Genomic DNA, 14,399 nt, shown 5'->3' with positions numbered 1-14,399 from the left:
TTCTTTCTGCAGGCTACTGTTTAAGGCCCTTCCCATAGAGTAGTCATGGGCATGAATGGTGCCATCAGCACATGTGAGTTGAGGTTCACTTGAGGTTAGGTTCACCTTAATTCTTTGAGCCCTATTCCCCATGTTCACAGCAATATATATTCTATATCTCTTTTCTCCATTGCTTTGTTCTGTTTCCCATTCGTTCTCTCTCTCTCTCTCTCTCTCTCTCTCTCTCTCTCTCTCTCTCTCTCTCTCTCATAACAGTTGCTTCCTAAACCTCCCTTCTTCTTGGATTGACCTCCAACCATCCTTCAGGCTACTAAAAAATTCTCCTTGAAGCTCTTCCTACTCATTACTCTTCCTAAACCTTCATATTTCCCCAGCATGGTCCTTAGTAGGACAACCCTATTTTCTCTTCTCACTAGTTTGTCCATTTCCTCTTCCTGGAAAGAAGGTTGTTTGAGCACAAAAATTGAGCCTTACCGTTCCTCTGTGACCTGACTTAGCACACATGACATGGTTAAACCTCAAAAAAAAAAAAAAAAAAAAAAAAAAAAAAAAAAAAAAAAAAGCAAGGTCCCAAGGCAATTATACAGAATGAGAAGAAAGACTTTAACTTGAGAAGGGAAATGTTGGGCATGAAGAGGAGCCAGTTCTGGATGGGCAGCCACAGCTCAAAGCCAGGACAACAAGTAACTAGCAGGGAGGTCTCGGGTGAGACCAGGTGAGCTCTACCCCAAAAGTGAGGCTCAAAAAAGTCGAAGATAAAAGCAGACAAGCAGGTTCAGTTACTGTAGACCGCCCTTAATCTACAGTAATAGATCCTCTTGTCCAAACCCCTGAAGAATAGCAAGGAGATGAAGGAGCCCCTGGGATTATCGACTACAAGGTGCTGACCAAGGAGACTCTGATTACAAATAGACGATGTAGCCGCCAGAAGTATAAAATGGAAATTAGTTTTTTTAATAAATCCTAAAGGTTCAGAACAGAGGAGGAAGGGGGAAAAAACTTCTGGAAGAAACACACCATATTTTAAATGAGATGGAGAGAACATGGAAAAAGATGTTTGAATTTGTCTGGGGTGAGGGCTAGGACAATGAAAGCGTTTGAACTGTGCTTCATTGAGCATGCACCATTCTTGTGAATAGTTCAGCGGAGACTGAGGGGCACAAAGGCTGGACTGGCTGCCTAACTGGACCCTGGGGAATCTCGGTTAATGTTCATTAGCATGGAAACTCCTCAGCCTGGGGACGAGGCACAATGAGCAGTGAAGTCGTGTACTGTCTTGAACCTTTTCCTGTAGCAGGTAGACGGTCCATGCAGCTGTTAAGATCTGCCTTAGAGTCTGGTGAGGAGAGAATGGCAAGACCTCACAGTAACAAGGAAGCGGCAACGAAAGGCGATCCAGCTTCTCCCCTGGTTTTGGAAGGCTGAGTGCCCTTCGGCCGGGTCTATCTCCAGACATTACCCACTCCGATAACTGCTAGGCAGCCTCAAACAAAGGAGACCTGTGTTTTCCATTCTTCATCCACTCCTACTCCAATCCTCCGGGGCAGTATTGATGCTGTTGTAACACTGGTCATAACCAGGAAGGGAATACCTCGGGCAGACACATGAATGGGAAACGCGTTCCTTCAGATTAGCAAAGCCACAGTCGCAGCTTGCCCAGCATTAACAGAAATAAAATGTCAACTACAAACTGACAGGCAGGCCTAATCACCATCAGTATTGACATAAAGCGTCTCATCACTTGCTCTTCAAATTAAAAGTCTTCCCTGATGTTTTTCTTTTAGTATGATGATGTGGGTGTGGAGGGTGGGCTTGTGAGTGTGCCCACAAACAGCTCGGCACACATGTACAGGTCAGAGGACAACTTGCTGGAGTCTGTTGTCTCCTTATACTATGTGGCCCCATGGATCAAACGCAGGTCATCAGGCTTCATAGCAGGCGTTTTTACCCTCAGAGCCACCTTGCCCCTCCCGTGTCTTCACTAATTCATCAGGACAATGATTGTGGCTGTCATTATCATCTCCTAAGTAAAAGTTTAAACAGTGGTTAAGAGTGCTTGCTGCTCTCCCAGCAGATCTAAGTCGATTGCCAGAACCAAAAGGCTTACAGCAACCTATAGCTTCAGGGATCCAACATCTCATCTAAACTGACACACATCACATGAATAAAAATAAAATGTTTTTAAAAGAAAACTATCAAAAAGAAAGAAACCGAGGCAGGCATTAAAAAAAAGCAGCCTTTGAAAATGGATTTATTAACTGTTTATTCCTTTTTATTTCATGTGCTTTGGTGTTTTGCATACATGTGTGCCTGTGTGAGGATGTCAGACCCACTGGAACTGGAGTTACAGACAGTTGTAAACTGCCATGTGGTTGCTGGAAACTGGGTCCTCCAGGAGAACAGTCAGAGCTCATAACTGCTGAGCCATCTCTCTAGAACCTAAGAAAACAGTTTTTAAACCATGGGGGGTGGGGGGGAGATGGCGTATACCTGGAATCCCAGCATGTGAGAAGTGAGGCAAGAGTTCACAGCCAACATCAGCTGTGTCAAGAGTTAGGGAATAGTCTGGGCTACATTGAAACATTGTCCAAAACAAAGGAACTAAAAGCCCAGGGCTAGAGAGATGGCTCCGTGCTTTAGAGTGCTGGACGCTCCTGCAGAGGAAGTGGTGGCTCAACAGTCTGTAACGCCAGGGCCAGGGAATCTGCCACCCTCTTCTGATCATTGTGGGTATTGCAAACATGTGATAATGTATGTATGTATATGTGCATGTGAGTGTGCATATACACGTATATGCATATACATATATGTGATGTGTGTATATGCGCATGTATATATGTATATATACACATATATGTACTCATACGTCCATACACATAAAAAATAAACAAATATCTTTAAAGGTTAAAAAATCACAAGCAGTTGTCAGTAAAAGGCTGTGTGCTTAATAATTATGTGAAAAGAATGTTTATCTTCAATTTATAATAGCAGAAATGCACACTAAATGTACTGAGATATAATTTCAAAGATAGGCAAAACCCCAGAGCTTGTCAGTTCACTGGAATAGTGGGGCTACGATGCCTGGTTCCCTCCTCTACAGCCTGATGAGAATAAATGACACGGTTTTACTGTGAGCCTCTGTGATCTTACTTCCAGGAATCCACCCTGCATCTAGGCAAATTCCAAACAGTATACAAGATCAGCCACGCAGGATGGTTTGTAATAGCACACGTGTGGAAACAACCCACATGTCCACCAGAAAGAAACCGAGTGACCGGAAAACTCATTTAAGAGTCTTCAAAAAAACCTAAGTTTCCAGGTTTAACTTTTTCTGGGAAATGAATATATTGTATACAATTTGAATTCCCAATGTTTAACAAGTAGATAGATAATAGACAGATGATTGATTGACAGATAAATAGGTAGATAGATAAATAGTTGTTAGAGACTTCCTCCCACGAGTCTCTTTCTTCCGTAGCACTAGATTTTAAAGTTAAAGAGAGCAATTCACAGAGTCGAGATCACATTGCCCAAGCCCACGTCACTAGATGCAACCACATTAGGAAGTTCTGGCTGGTGGCACAGAACAGAAATCTCATCCTCCAATTCCTTCACCGTTTCCTTCATCTTAGTAGCTAGGATGAAAACAGAAAGGCTGGGCTCCGAGAGCGTCTTGTACAAGGAGCAGTTACCAGGAATGAAAGCAGCCTCTGGTGGAGACGTGGGGAGGGAGAGCCTGAATTCCTGATAGTATCCAAGGGAGACGAGCTTCCACATTCTTACATGTAAGGAGTCTGTTTCCTTAAGTTACCAATACATGTGGCCGTGGGACTCTATTTATAGCTGAACCTAACCCTCAGTGTTATTACTTCCTCCTCTGCGCTCACCTGACTTCTGTCAGCCTCCTCAGGTAGTAGGTCTGTGAACTTACTACCTTAAGTTTCCTGCATTTCAAAAGAAATCAAGGCCCAGCATGGTGACACACATCTTTAATCCTAGCCCTTGGGATGCAGAGGCAGGCAGATCCATAAGAGTTCCAGGTTACCCTGATTCACGTGGAAAGTTCTAGGCCAGCCAAGCATAGCGAGATCTATAAAAGGAGAACGGTGCCGATGCACAGAAGACACCCGGAGGCCTTACCTGGGTCAGGAGCTACTATAATGCGTGAGTATGTAAGGGAGATAGAGGAGAGAGAGGAGCAGATTGGTTTAAGCATATAGAGAAATGCAGAACTGGAGGTGGAGAGGACTAACCTGATATATGAGTAGCCTGCCTCGCCACCTGAGGCCATGGTGACGTCCTGGCCTGTGCTGCCACTGAGGGCCATGTCTGGGTCCGTGTCAGTGCAGGAGCAGGGGTCTGTGTTAATGTCAGTGGTCATATTACCACCGAAGGCCATGCCGATGTCCCTGGTCTGTGCTGCCTCCAGGAACCATGCAGCTGTTCAAGGACTGTACAGAGCTGGCCCTGCCCCACAACTGGTGGCAGCACTCAACAGAGCTGGCCCCAACCCTCGCTGGCTGCAGCACTTGAGAGAGCAAGCCCTGGTGGTGTTGGGTGCGAGAGAGCTGACAGTCTGACCAGCTCAGCTGCCAACCACCCCAGGACCAGATCCGGGGCTTTGAGTTGGCCCCCTCCAACACCCACCCATCTATGAACTGCTGGAGCGCATGAAGGTTCTCCATGACATAGAGCAAGGACAGGGAATCTAACAGGAGTCCCAGTGAGGATCCAGTATTGATAGAGTAGCAGAAGCCAGAGGTCTTGAACCAGAACTCATTGCAATGAACATTTGCAAGTGAAGATGTGTGGACCAAAGGGTAGACTGGGACACTCTGGGACACACTGCAGCTTCTATGATGAGCTTTTTGTTTGTTTGCTTGTCTGTTTTGGTTGCTTAGTTTTATTCCTTTTTATCTGTATTTTCTTTTGTGGAGAGGTTGCCAGGGTGGAGCGTGGATACAAAGGGCCAGGGGGATGATTAGCCAGAAGCGGAGTCACATGTCCTCCCTGAGGATCCAGGAGGCAGACATTTCCTTTAGTGATGTACTCATTGAGGTTGTATTTTATAAAAAGAGCCAAGGATATGCTTTGTGGAGCACTGTGTGGTGAGGTGAGAGGGGTGCCTCGGCAGGCCCATGCTGAGGCATCCCTTCCCTCTGAGGTACCAGCCTTGAACGGATATAGTATGGAATAGAGTTTATTTAGTACATGGGAAGGAGAATGGAAAAGGGAGTAGAGAAAAGAAAGACAGGAAACTGTTGGGCGGAACCTAGACAGAATGCTAACAACTGATACAGTTCCAGTTCCCTATACATAAGCCCTCAACCTGTAGACAAAGCTAGTGAAACTCAGTGGGTCACAGAAAAGAAAAGAGGAGAGGAGAGAAGGGGAGAGAAGGGGAGAGAAGGGGAGGGGGGAGGAGAGGGGAGGGGAGGGGAGACCGGGAAACACATAAAAGTGGAAGGTGGGGCCAGCAGTTGGGAAACGGAAGGGAATTAGCAAGAACTGAAGAGGACAAGGGGGTTATGATAGAAATATATTATTTATAGAAATGAAAGCATAGCTGTGAAACTCAGTACTATGCACATACCTTATTGTTATCGGTGTGTGTATGATTCTGAGCATGTGCATGCATGGGTGCACTGTGGAGGGAGGAAGGCAGTTATCAGGAGCTGGTTACCTCCTTCCTCCGTGGGTCTCAGGGATTGACCGGGGTGGTCAGGCTTACCCAGCAAGTGCCTTTATTTGCTAAGCCATCTGGAAGGCTCTATCATGTCAATTAATGTATGCTAATGAAAAGCATTTTTTAAAAAAATTTCTAGTTTCTATCATTCCCATACCAGTATTATGGTTTTATAGAAGAGATAGAACAAAATCCAGGAAGTGAACATATATTCTTTTAAGATTTGAGGGAAAATGTCAGAATTCCAAGGTAACTCTTCCTAGGAGTCTACTTGCCCCTCAAGTATCAGGGCGCCAGCTTTGCTCTGCCCGACACAGGGTTTCTAGTGGAATTTTATGTCCTTGAAGTTTTAGGGTCCCTACTGCAATCCCTGATCTTGTTCATTCTTCAAACCCAAGTGATTTCAGAGATAATGTGGCATTTATGGAAATGTGGGAAATCTCCCAGATGTGTCTGAGCCTGAATGTCCTGAGTAGACAACAGACAGGAGCCCCAGTTAGAAGATGCTCTGTTAATGTCAGGTGGCCCGGGGTCCTTCCCCCTGTGGCCTCTCCATTTTCCTCACCTTTAAAAGCAAAGACTGGTGAGGTGAGCAGTTCCAGCCACACTGACAGCTTCCTCCTTTGTCTCCAAACAATTTTCCCTGAAGGTGGTACTGATTAACCATCCCGCACTCTGTGTCAACTGTTCTTCATGCCAGGATGACATGACACTTCTTCCTGGTTGGTCCAATCCTACAGTAGGAGGGAAATGGCAGGCAGGCAGCCATACTTATGTCCCTTTCCTTGGCCAGATAAGCAGCTGGGAAGTCTAAAAAGAAAGGCTGTTTTCCTGGAGTCTGTTCCATTTTTAAGAATAGAGTGAGCTCAGCAGAAAGGGTCCTGTTCTTTCTGCACTGGGCTGAGTCCCTTGTTTCTGTGTCTATTTACTTTTTCTTTGACAGGTGATTGGGAAGATGGCAGAACCTTACCTTTCTCTCTGAATAACAGCTTTAGTTCAGACTCCTGGGCTACAGGTCAAAAGCATTAACTTCTGGTGAGGTCTTTGTTTTCCTTGTCAGAGAAAAATATCGGCAAACAACAGCTACGAAGGTGTGTAAGGAAAGGACAAAGCAAACCCAGCAGGCTTTAGCAACTTACAGAATGGCTTGATTAGTTTACTTCGATCTTTCCGGCCCTTACAGCAGTATTGCTCTGAATACAACATGCTTGTGCACACAGGACCGAAACAATGATCTGCATAGGGAGCATGCGTCTGTCACAGATGTTTGTCACGGTTAATAATTTTAGTTAGTATGACACCAGCCTCGAAAAGCATTGTAAAGTTTTGCGTGGTAGCAAAATTATCTCCGGGAGCATCGTAGACATAAAAAGAAGTCGGCATCATAGTTGTAGATAGTTTTATTTTTAAAGAAGAATTTAGGATATCTAGAGTTTTTAGACCTCTTACAGTGTATTTAAGTGGTGTCAGTGACCATGAATGCACCTCACATGTGTGATAGATTTCGTCAATGAGAGCTATGACATGATTATTAAAAAAAAAAAAAAAAAAAAAAAAAAAAACTCCAGGGCATAGTGGTGGCTCATGCCTTTAATCCCAGCACTCCAGAGACAGAGGCAGGCCGATCTCTGGGCTCAAGGCTAGCCTGGTCTACAGGGAAAAGTCTAGGACGGGCAAGACTGCACAAACAACCCTGCCTCAATAAAACAAAACCCTTTAGGGTGTGGAGAGGTGGCTCAGCAGTTAGTGTCCTTTGCTGCTCTTGCAAAGGGCTTTCCCAGCCCCCACATGGCCACTCATAACAGCCTATAATAACTCCAGTTCCCAGGGCTCCAGTGCATCTCTGGGCACAGTCGAACACTCACAAGGACTGACTCTGACACGGAGTCATCTGACCATCACATGCTTCTTACCACACGTATGCAACCATGCACATGCACTCACATATGTACATAGACACTAACTAAATAAGATTTCATCCTGCTTTCAGAAATTTAAACAAGACTAACAAAATTAGCAAGAAACATATACCATTATCTTTCTCTTTTTCTTTTTTTTTCTTTTTTTCTTTTTGTTTTGTTTTGTTTTTTGTTTTGGGGGAGGGGTAGTTATTGGTTTTGGAGACAGGGAGAATTTCTCTATGTAGCCCTGACTATTCTGGAACTCACTCTGTAGCCCAGGCTGGCCTTGAACTTAGAGATCTGCTGGCCTCTGCTTCCCAAGTGCTGGTGTTAAAGATGTTTTTTTAACAGGCTTTCACTATGTAACCCTGACTGACTTGGAACTTGCTATGTAGATCAGGCTAGCCTGGAACTCACAGATATTTTCAGCTGCAACTTTCATTAATGTAAACTAATCTTCTGAAGAAGTTGGGAAGACTCAAATGAGAAATGTCCCATAGACTCATATATGTAGTCACTTGGTACCCTAGATGATGGTGCTGTTTGGGCAGTGCTCAGAACTCTCTGGAGGAAGTGTGTCACTGGGGGGGCGGGACTTATCAGTGTACATCCTTGCCCTACCTTCAATTCTCTTTTCCTGCTTCCTGTTTCCAATTGAGATGCTCTCTCTCTCTCTCTCTCTCTCTCTCTCTCTCTCTCTCTCTCTCTCTTTTAATGTTTCTCTTTAAAAAAAAAGATTTCTTTATTTATTTATGAGTACACTGTGGCTGTCTTCAGACACACCAGAAGAGGGCATCAGATCCCATTACAGGTGGTTGTGAGCCACCATGTGGTTGCTGGGAATTGAACTCAGGACCTTTGGAAGAGCAGCCCTTGAAGACACTTCTAATTTTTAAAGCACCTTTTCATCTATCACAAATGATCCGTCCCTTAATTGTATTCTTTTATCAGACTTTTTTTTCTTTTGTTGAGGCATGGCCTCATGTAGCCCAGGGTAACGTCAAAATGCCTGTAGCCAGGGTTGACCTTGAGCTCCTGAACCTCCCAAGGGCTGGGATGTGGACGTGCTCCACCAGGCCCCGTTCTCTCAGCCAATCCATCCCTTCAGCCTTCACTTCTCTCTGTCCTGTTCACACTTTATCTTCCTTCTTCACTCCTTTCTTCCTGTATACGGTTGACTTTCCTTAACTGTTCCAGGAAGTGTGTGCTCCAGGAAGTGTGTGCTCCAGGAAGTGTGTGCTCCAGGAAGTGTGTGCTCCAGGAAGTGTGTGCTCCAGGAAGTGTGTGTCCCAGGAAGTGTGTGTCCCAGGAAGTGTGTGTCCCAGGAAGTGTGTGTCCCAGGAAGTGTGTGTCCCAGGAAGTGTGTGTACCAGGAAGTGTGTGTCCCAGGAAGTGTGTGTACCAGGAAGTGTGTGTCCCAGGAAGTGTGTGTCCCAGGAAGTGTGTGTCCCAGGAAGGGTGTGTCCCAGGAAGTGTGTGTACCAGGAAGTGTGTGTCCCAGGAAGTGTGTGCTCCAGGAAGTGTGTGTCCCAGGAAGTGTGTGTACCAGGATGTGTGTGTCCCAGGAAGTGTGTGTCCCAGGAAGTGTGTGTACCAGGATGTGTGTGTCCCAGGAAGTGTGTGTACCAGGAAATGTGTGCTCCAGGAAGTGTGTGTCCCAGGAAGTGTGTGTCCCAGGAAGTGTGTGTCCCAGGAAGTGTGTGTCCCAGGAAGTGTGTGTACCAGGAAGTGTGTGTACCAGGAAGTGTGTGTCCCAGGAAGTGTGTGTCCCAGGAAGTGTGTGTCCCAGGAAGTGTGTGTACCAGGATGTGTGTGTCCCAGGAAGTGTGTGTACCAGGAAGTGTGTGCTCCAGGAAGTGTGTGCTCCAGGATGTGTGTGTCCCAGGAAGTGTGTGCTCCAGGAAGTGTGTGCTCCAGGAAGTGTGTGTCCCAGGAAGTGTGTGTCCCAGGAAGTGTGTGTCCCAGGAAGTGTGTGTCCCAGGAAGTGTGTGTCCCAGGAAGTGTGTGTACCAGGAAGTGTGTGTCCCAGGAAGTGTGTGTACCAGGAAGTGTGTGTCCCAGGAAGTGTGTGTCCCAGGAAGTGTGTGTCCCAGGAAGTGTGTGTCCCAGGAAGTGTGTGTCCCAGGAAGTGTGTGTCCCAGGAAGTGTGTGTACCAGGAAGTGTGTGTCCCAGGAAGTGTGTGCTCCAGGAAGTGTGTGTACCAGGAAGTGTGTGCTCCAGGATGTGTGTGTCCCAGGAAGTGTGTGCTCCAGGATGTGTGTGTCCCAGGAAGTGTGTGTCCCAGGAAGTGTGTGCTCCAGGAAGTGTGTGTACCAGGAAGTGTGTGCTCCAGGATGTGTGTGTCCCAGGAAGTGTGTGCTCCAGGATGTGTGTGTCCCAGGAAGTGTGTGTCCCAGGAAGTGTGTGCTCCAGGAAGTGTGTGTCCCAGGAAGTGTGTGCTCCAGGAAGTGTGTGTCCCAGGAAGTGTGTGTACCAGGATGTGTGTGTCCCAGGAAGTGTGTGTCCCAGGAAGTGTGTGTACCAGGATGTGTGTGTCCCAGGAAGTGTGTGTACCAGGAAGTGTGTGTCCCAGGAAGTGTGTGTCCCAGGAAGTGTGTGTCCCAGGAAGTGTGTGTCCCAGGAAGTGTGTGTCCCAGGAAGTGTGTGTACCAGGAAGTGTGTGTCCCAGGAAGTGTGTGTCCCAGGAAGTGTGTGTCCCAGGAAGTGTGTGTACCAGGATGTGTGTGTCCCAGGAAGTGTGTGTCCCAGGAAGTGTGTGTACCAGGAAGTGTGTGTACCAGGAAGTGTGTGTCCCAGGAAGTGTGTGTCCCAGGAAGTGTGTGTCCCAGGAAGTGTGTGTACCAGGATGTGTGTGTCCCAGGAAGTGTGTGTACCAGGAAGTGTGTGCTCCAGGAAGTGTGTGCTCCAGGAAGTGTGTGCTCCAGGAAGTGTGTGCTCCAGGATGTGTGTGTCCCAGGAAGTGTGTGTCCCAGGAAGTGTGTGTCCCAGGAAGTGTGTGCTCCAGGAAGTGTGTGTCCCAGGAAGTGTGTGTACCAGGAAGTGTGTGTCCCAGGAAGTGTGTGTACCAGGAAGTGTGTGTACCAGGAAGTGTGTGCTCCAGGATGTGTGTGTCCCAGGAAGTGTGTGTACCAGGAAGTGTGTGTCCCAGGAAGTGTGTGTACCAGGAAGTGTGTGTCCCAGGATGTGTGTGTCCCAGGAAGTGTGTGTCCCAGGAAGTGTGTGTCCCAGGAAGTGTGCGGTGCTTCTGCCTATAATCCCAACATCTGGGCAGCAGAGAAGGCAAACTGAACATTAGAGGCCAGCCTGGGCTCCATCACGGGAGCCTGTCTTAACTTTTTTCAAGGTACTACAGTCAACTCACTTTAAAATTAAAATACCTTAAAATTCCTCGACACTTGCTGTCTGTCAGACACAGGGAAGCTGCTAACTTGAAACGGTTCACAGTTTCAACATTAACAGCTACACGCCTTTTTGAAAGTGTCGTGTCTTTGCAAACCTGGGTTTTTTTGGCAGTTTCTTTGGTAAAAAGCAAAACTTCAGAGAAATGAGCACAGAATAGGGAGTCGAGGGCATCAGAGGCCATCTGTTCTAGAGCAGAACTGAAGACTCATGCATCCTGGTTTTCTTGAAGGTGTTTTTATTACATTTATTTGTTGGGGGTGGAGTTCCTCACATGCTACAGCACTCATACGGAGGTTCTCTTTCCACTGTGTGGCTTCCAGAACTCAAACTCAGGCTGTCAACCTTAGTGCCAAAGGCTGGTCAAGGTGATGACCTATCCCACCAGCCCAGTGCACAAATCTTAATTAGAGCTATTCTATATAGTATAATTCTTTCTTTCTTCCTTTCTTTTTCCATTTTTATTAAATTGTGTATTTCTTATTTACATTTCAAAGGTTATTCCTTTTCCAGGTTTCCTGTCCATCAGCTCCCCTAATCCCTCCCCTCCCCTTCTATATGGGTGTTCCCCTCCCCATCCTGCCCCCATTACCGCCCTCCCCTCAACAATCACATTCACTGATGGTTCAGTCTTGGCAGGACCAAGGGCTTCCCCTTCCACTGGTGCTCTTACTAGGCTATTCATTGCTACCTATGAGGTCAGAGTCCAGGGTCAGTCCATGTATAGTCTTTGGGTAGTGGCTTAGTCCCTGGAAGCTCTAGTTGCTTGGCATTGTTGTTCATATAGGATCTCGAGCCCCTTCAAGCTCTTCCAGTTCTTTCTCTGATTCCTTCAACGGGGGTCCCGTTCTCAGTTCAGTGGTTTGCTGCTGGCATTCGCCTCTGTGTCTCTCAGGAGAGATCTATATCTGGTTCCTGTCAGTATGCACTTCCTAAAAATATGGAACGCTTCATGAACTTGCGTGTCTTCCTTGCGCAGGGGGCATGCTAAGCTTCTCTGTATCGTTCTGATGTTAGTACATGGCTGATGAAGCGAGCACTAATTCTTTCTTTCAACTTATCCACATAAATACTCTGAAAGAACGTCAAGTATCATCACAGGGTAACTGGGAAATTGCTCCTGCCGTGAATTTCTCCTGAAATAGAATGTCAGTTTTGTGTGACAATGCATATGTTATTAATATTCCTAAGACATAAGTCATGTTATATATGTGTAGATACAAGATCCACATCTCTCATTCTTAAGGAAAACATGAACTACTTTATTCTGGGGCCATGTTGTATGACCGTAGCCTGAAAATACAGGTTTAAGTTACCCCTAATTCCATGTTCCAATGTGGAAGCAATTTCATAAAGTTTTATAGTTTTACAGAACAACAAAGTCTTGAGTTAAGTCACATTTAAAATACACTAGTGGGGACATCACAGGCACAGGGACAGAAAGATGGGGAGGCTTTTCTACAGGCCCAAGATGCCATCTGATGACATTCTTAGCTTTCAGCTTGGTGGAAACTAATGATCTGCTAAGTTAGCACATTCCAAAAGGCTTTCATCTGGTAGCCACAAGATGTTAGTTCAGACGCAGAGGTGGGCCAACAATGGCTGCTCCAGCAGGCTAGAACTGGACAAAGAGAAGGTAATTAGCTCTGGACTTCCAACATTCCAACACAGTTCTGAAATTCTCATTAAGTCGATACATCTTTGCAGTGCAGACAAAGCTTCTTTCTAAGAATCATTCCCATATGCAAATCGTGACACATAATTAGACGTGAAGCTTCTCAAGTTGCCTTAGAAGTTTATTGATATCAAACCAATTGTGAGGAGTTGAGTGTGGACCGAATGTTTCACTATTGACTCTTTGCTGTTCAGCCCCAGTAGTATTTAAAGATAAGGCCTTTGAGGGTAATCGGGTTTGAGACAGGCCATAGGGGCAGAGCCCATGATGAGATTAACACCTTTCCTGTCTTCTTCTTTCTGATCAATAGCAACTCTGGAGAAGAAAAAGTGGTTTTCACTTATACTTCCAGATCACAGATCAACATTGGCGGGAGCCAAGGCAAGAATTAAAGCAGAAACCACGGAGGAGCTCTGCTTGCTGGCTCTCTTTCAGGGGCCTAGCTCCCTACGCAGCCCACCAAACAGTGGGCTGGGCCCTCTTTCATCAGTTAACTAGACAGTTCCACACAGACATGCCTGGAGTCTAATATGAGAACTCCTCCCTGTTCTCATGTGACTCTAGGTTGTGCAAAGTTAACCGCTAAAGCCAACTACGGCAGCAGCCTTACTCAGAAAAACCCCAGAGCATTCTCGCTTTCTTCCCGCCTCCTCTAACGTCTCTCTCCCTTTCCTTCTCTCCAGTATTCTATAAGCTATGAAGTGGATCCTCCTCAGAAACCAAACCCTGCAAGACCTTGGTCTTGAACTTAGAAGTACCTGGCCTGTGGTCCTTTGTTAGGGTACCCTGAGCTAACATAGAGCCTTTCAAAAGACTACAAGGACAGAAATAGAGGTTACTCTGAGGTCGAGGTTGATTAAAATAAAAGGGCTCTCTGCAGCCAAAGTGAGTTATCACTCTGTTTCCTCAAATGCTGTTAGAGCAGACCTGGTTAGACCGCTCCAAACTCCATCTGTGATGCCTGATCCTGGTTGTCAAGAGAGGACCACATTTGAGGAATTGCCACCAATCAGAATAGCCTGTGGACTTGTCTGAGGGGGGTTTTCTTCTTTGGTAATTGATGGAAGAGGGTCCAGCCCACCTCGGGCAATGCTGTCCCTAAGTAGGCGGGACTAAGCTGTACAAGAAAGGTTGCAAAGCACCCCAGGGGAAGCAAGCCACTGAGAGTCTTCTGTGGCCTCAGCTTCAGGCCTTGCCCTCAGGTTCCTGCCCTGACAGAATGGAGCCTGCAAGTCAAATAGACCTTCTCCCCGCAGCCCCCACCCCAAGCTGGTTCTGGTCAGTGTTTAGTCATCGCAACAACAACAACAACAATCCAAGCCCCCACTTCTAGCACAGCACCCAAGCAGAGATCCAGGCCAGCAGATAGTGCCAGCCCAACACTGCGGGGAGAAGCACCAGCATTTTGTCATTCACTGGCACACTACCCACCCCACCCCCAACTGTGCAAGGAATACCTCAAAGGGAGAGATTTGGGGGAGCAGTAAGATGCATACTTCAGGGGTCAGTTTAAACAGACGATGTTACTAGACATCATGTGGAAGCCGGTTTGTGATCGCCTGTGGCCCTTACCTGAGGTTTTACTGCCAGTAACTCTCCATCGATCTTTGTACTTCAGGACTGGGTCTCTTTATGTAACCTGACTGTCCTGAAACCCACTCTGTAGACCAGGCTGGCCATGAACCCAGAGATCCACCTGCTTTTGCCCCCTGAGTGCTGGATTAAAGGCTTACGCCA

At 46.5% G+C, this 14,399-nt stretch overlaps 1 non-coding gene across 1 annotated transcript; it reads right to left on the bottom strand.

Annotated features, from left to right (window-relative positions):
- Positions 1-11,921: 11,921 nt before the first annotated feature.
- On the bottom strand, positions 11,922-12,025 carry LOC120103198 (U6 spliceosomal RNA). Its single transcript, XR_005505292.1, has one exon. It is a non-coding gene; the product is annotated as a U6 spliceosomal RNA (small nuclear RNA).
- Between the last annotated feature and the right edge of the window lie 2,374 nt (positions 12,026-14,399).

Source organism: Rattus norvegicus, chromosome 5 (genome assembly GCF_036323735.1).
Source record: "Rattus norvegicus strain BN/NHsdMcwi chromosome 5, GRCr8, whole genome shotgun sequence".
Classification (NCBI taxonomy): domain Eukaryota; kingdom Metazoa; phylum Chordata; class Mammalia; order Rodentia; family Muridae; genus Rattus; species Rattus norvegicus.
This window is presented reverse-complemented; position numbering and strand designations above follow the sequence as displayed.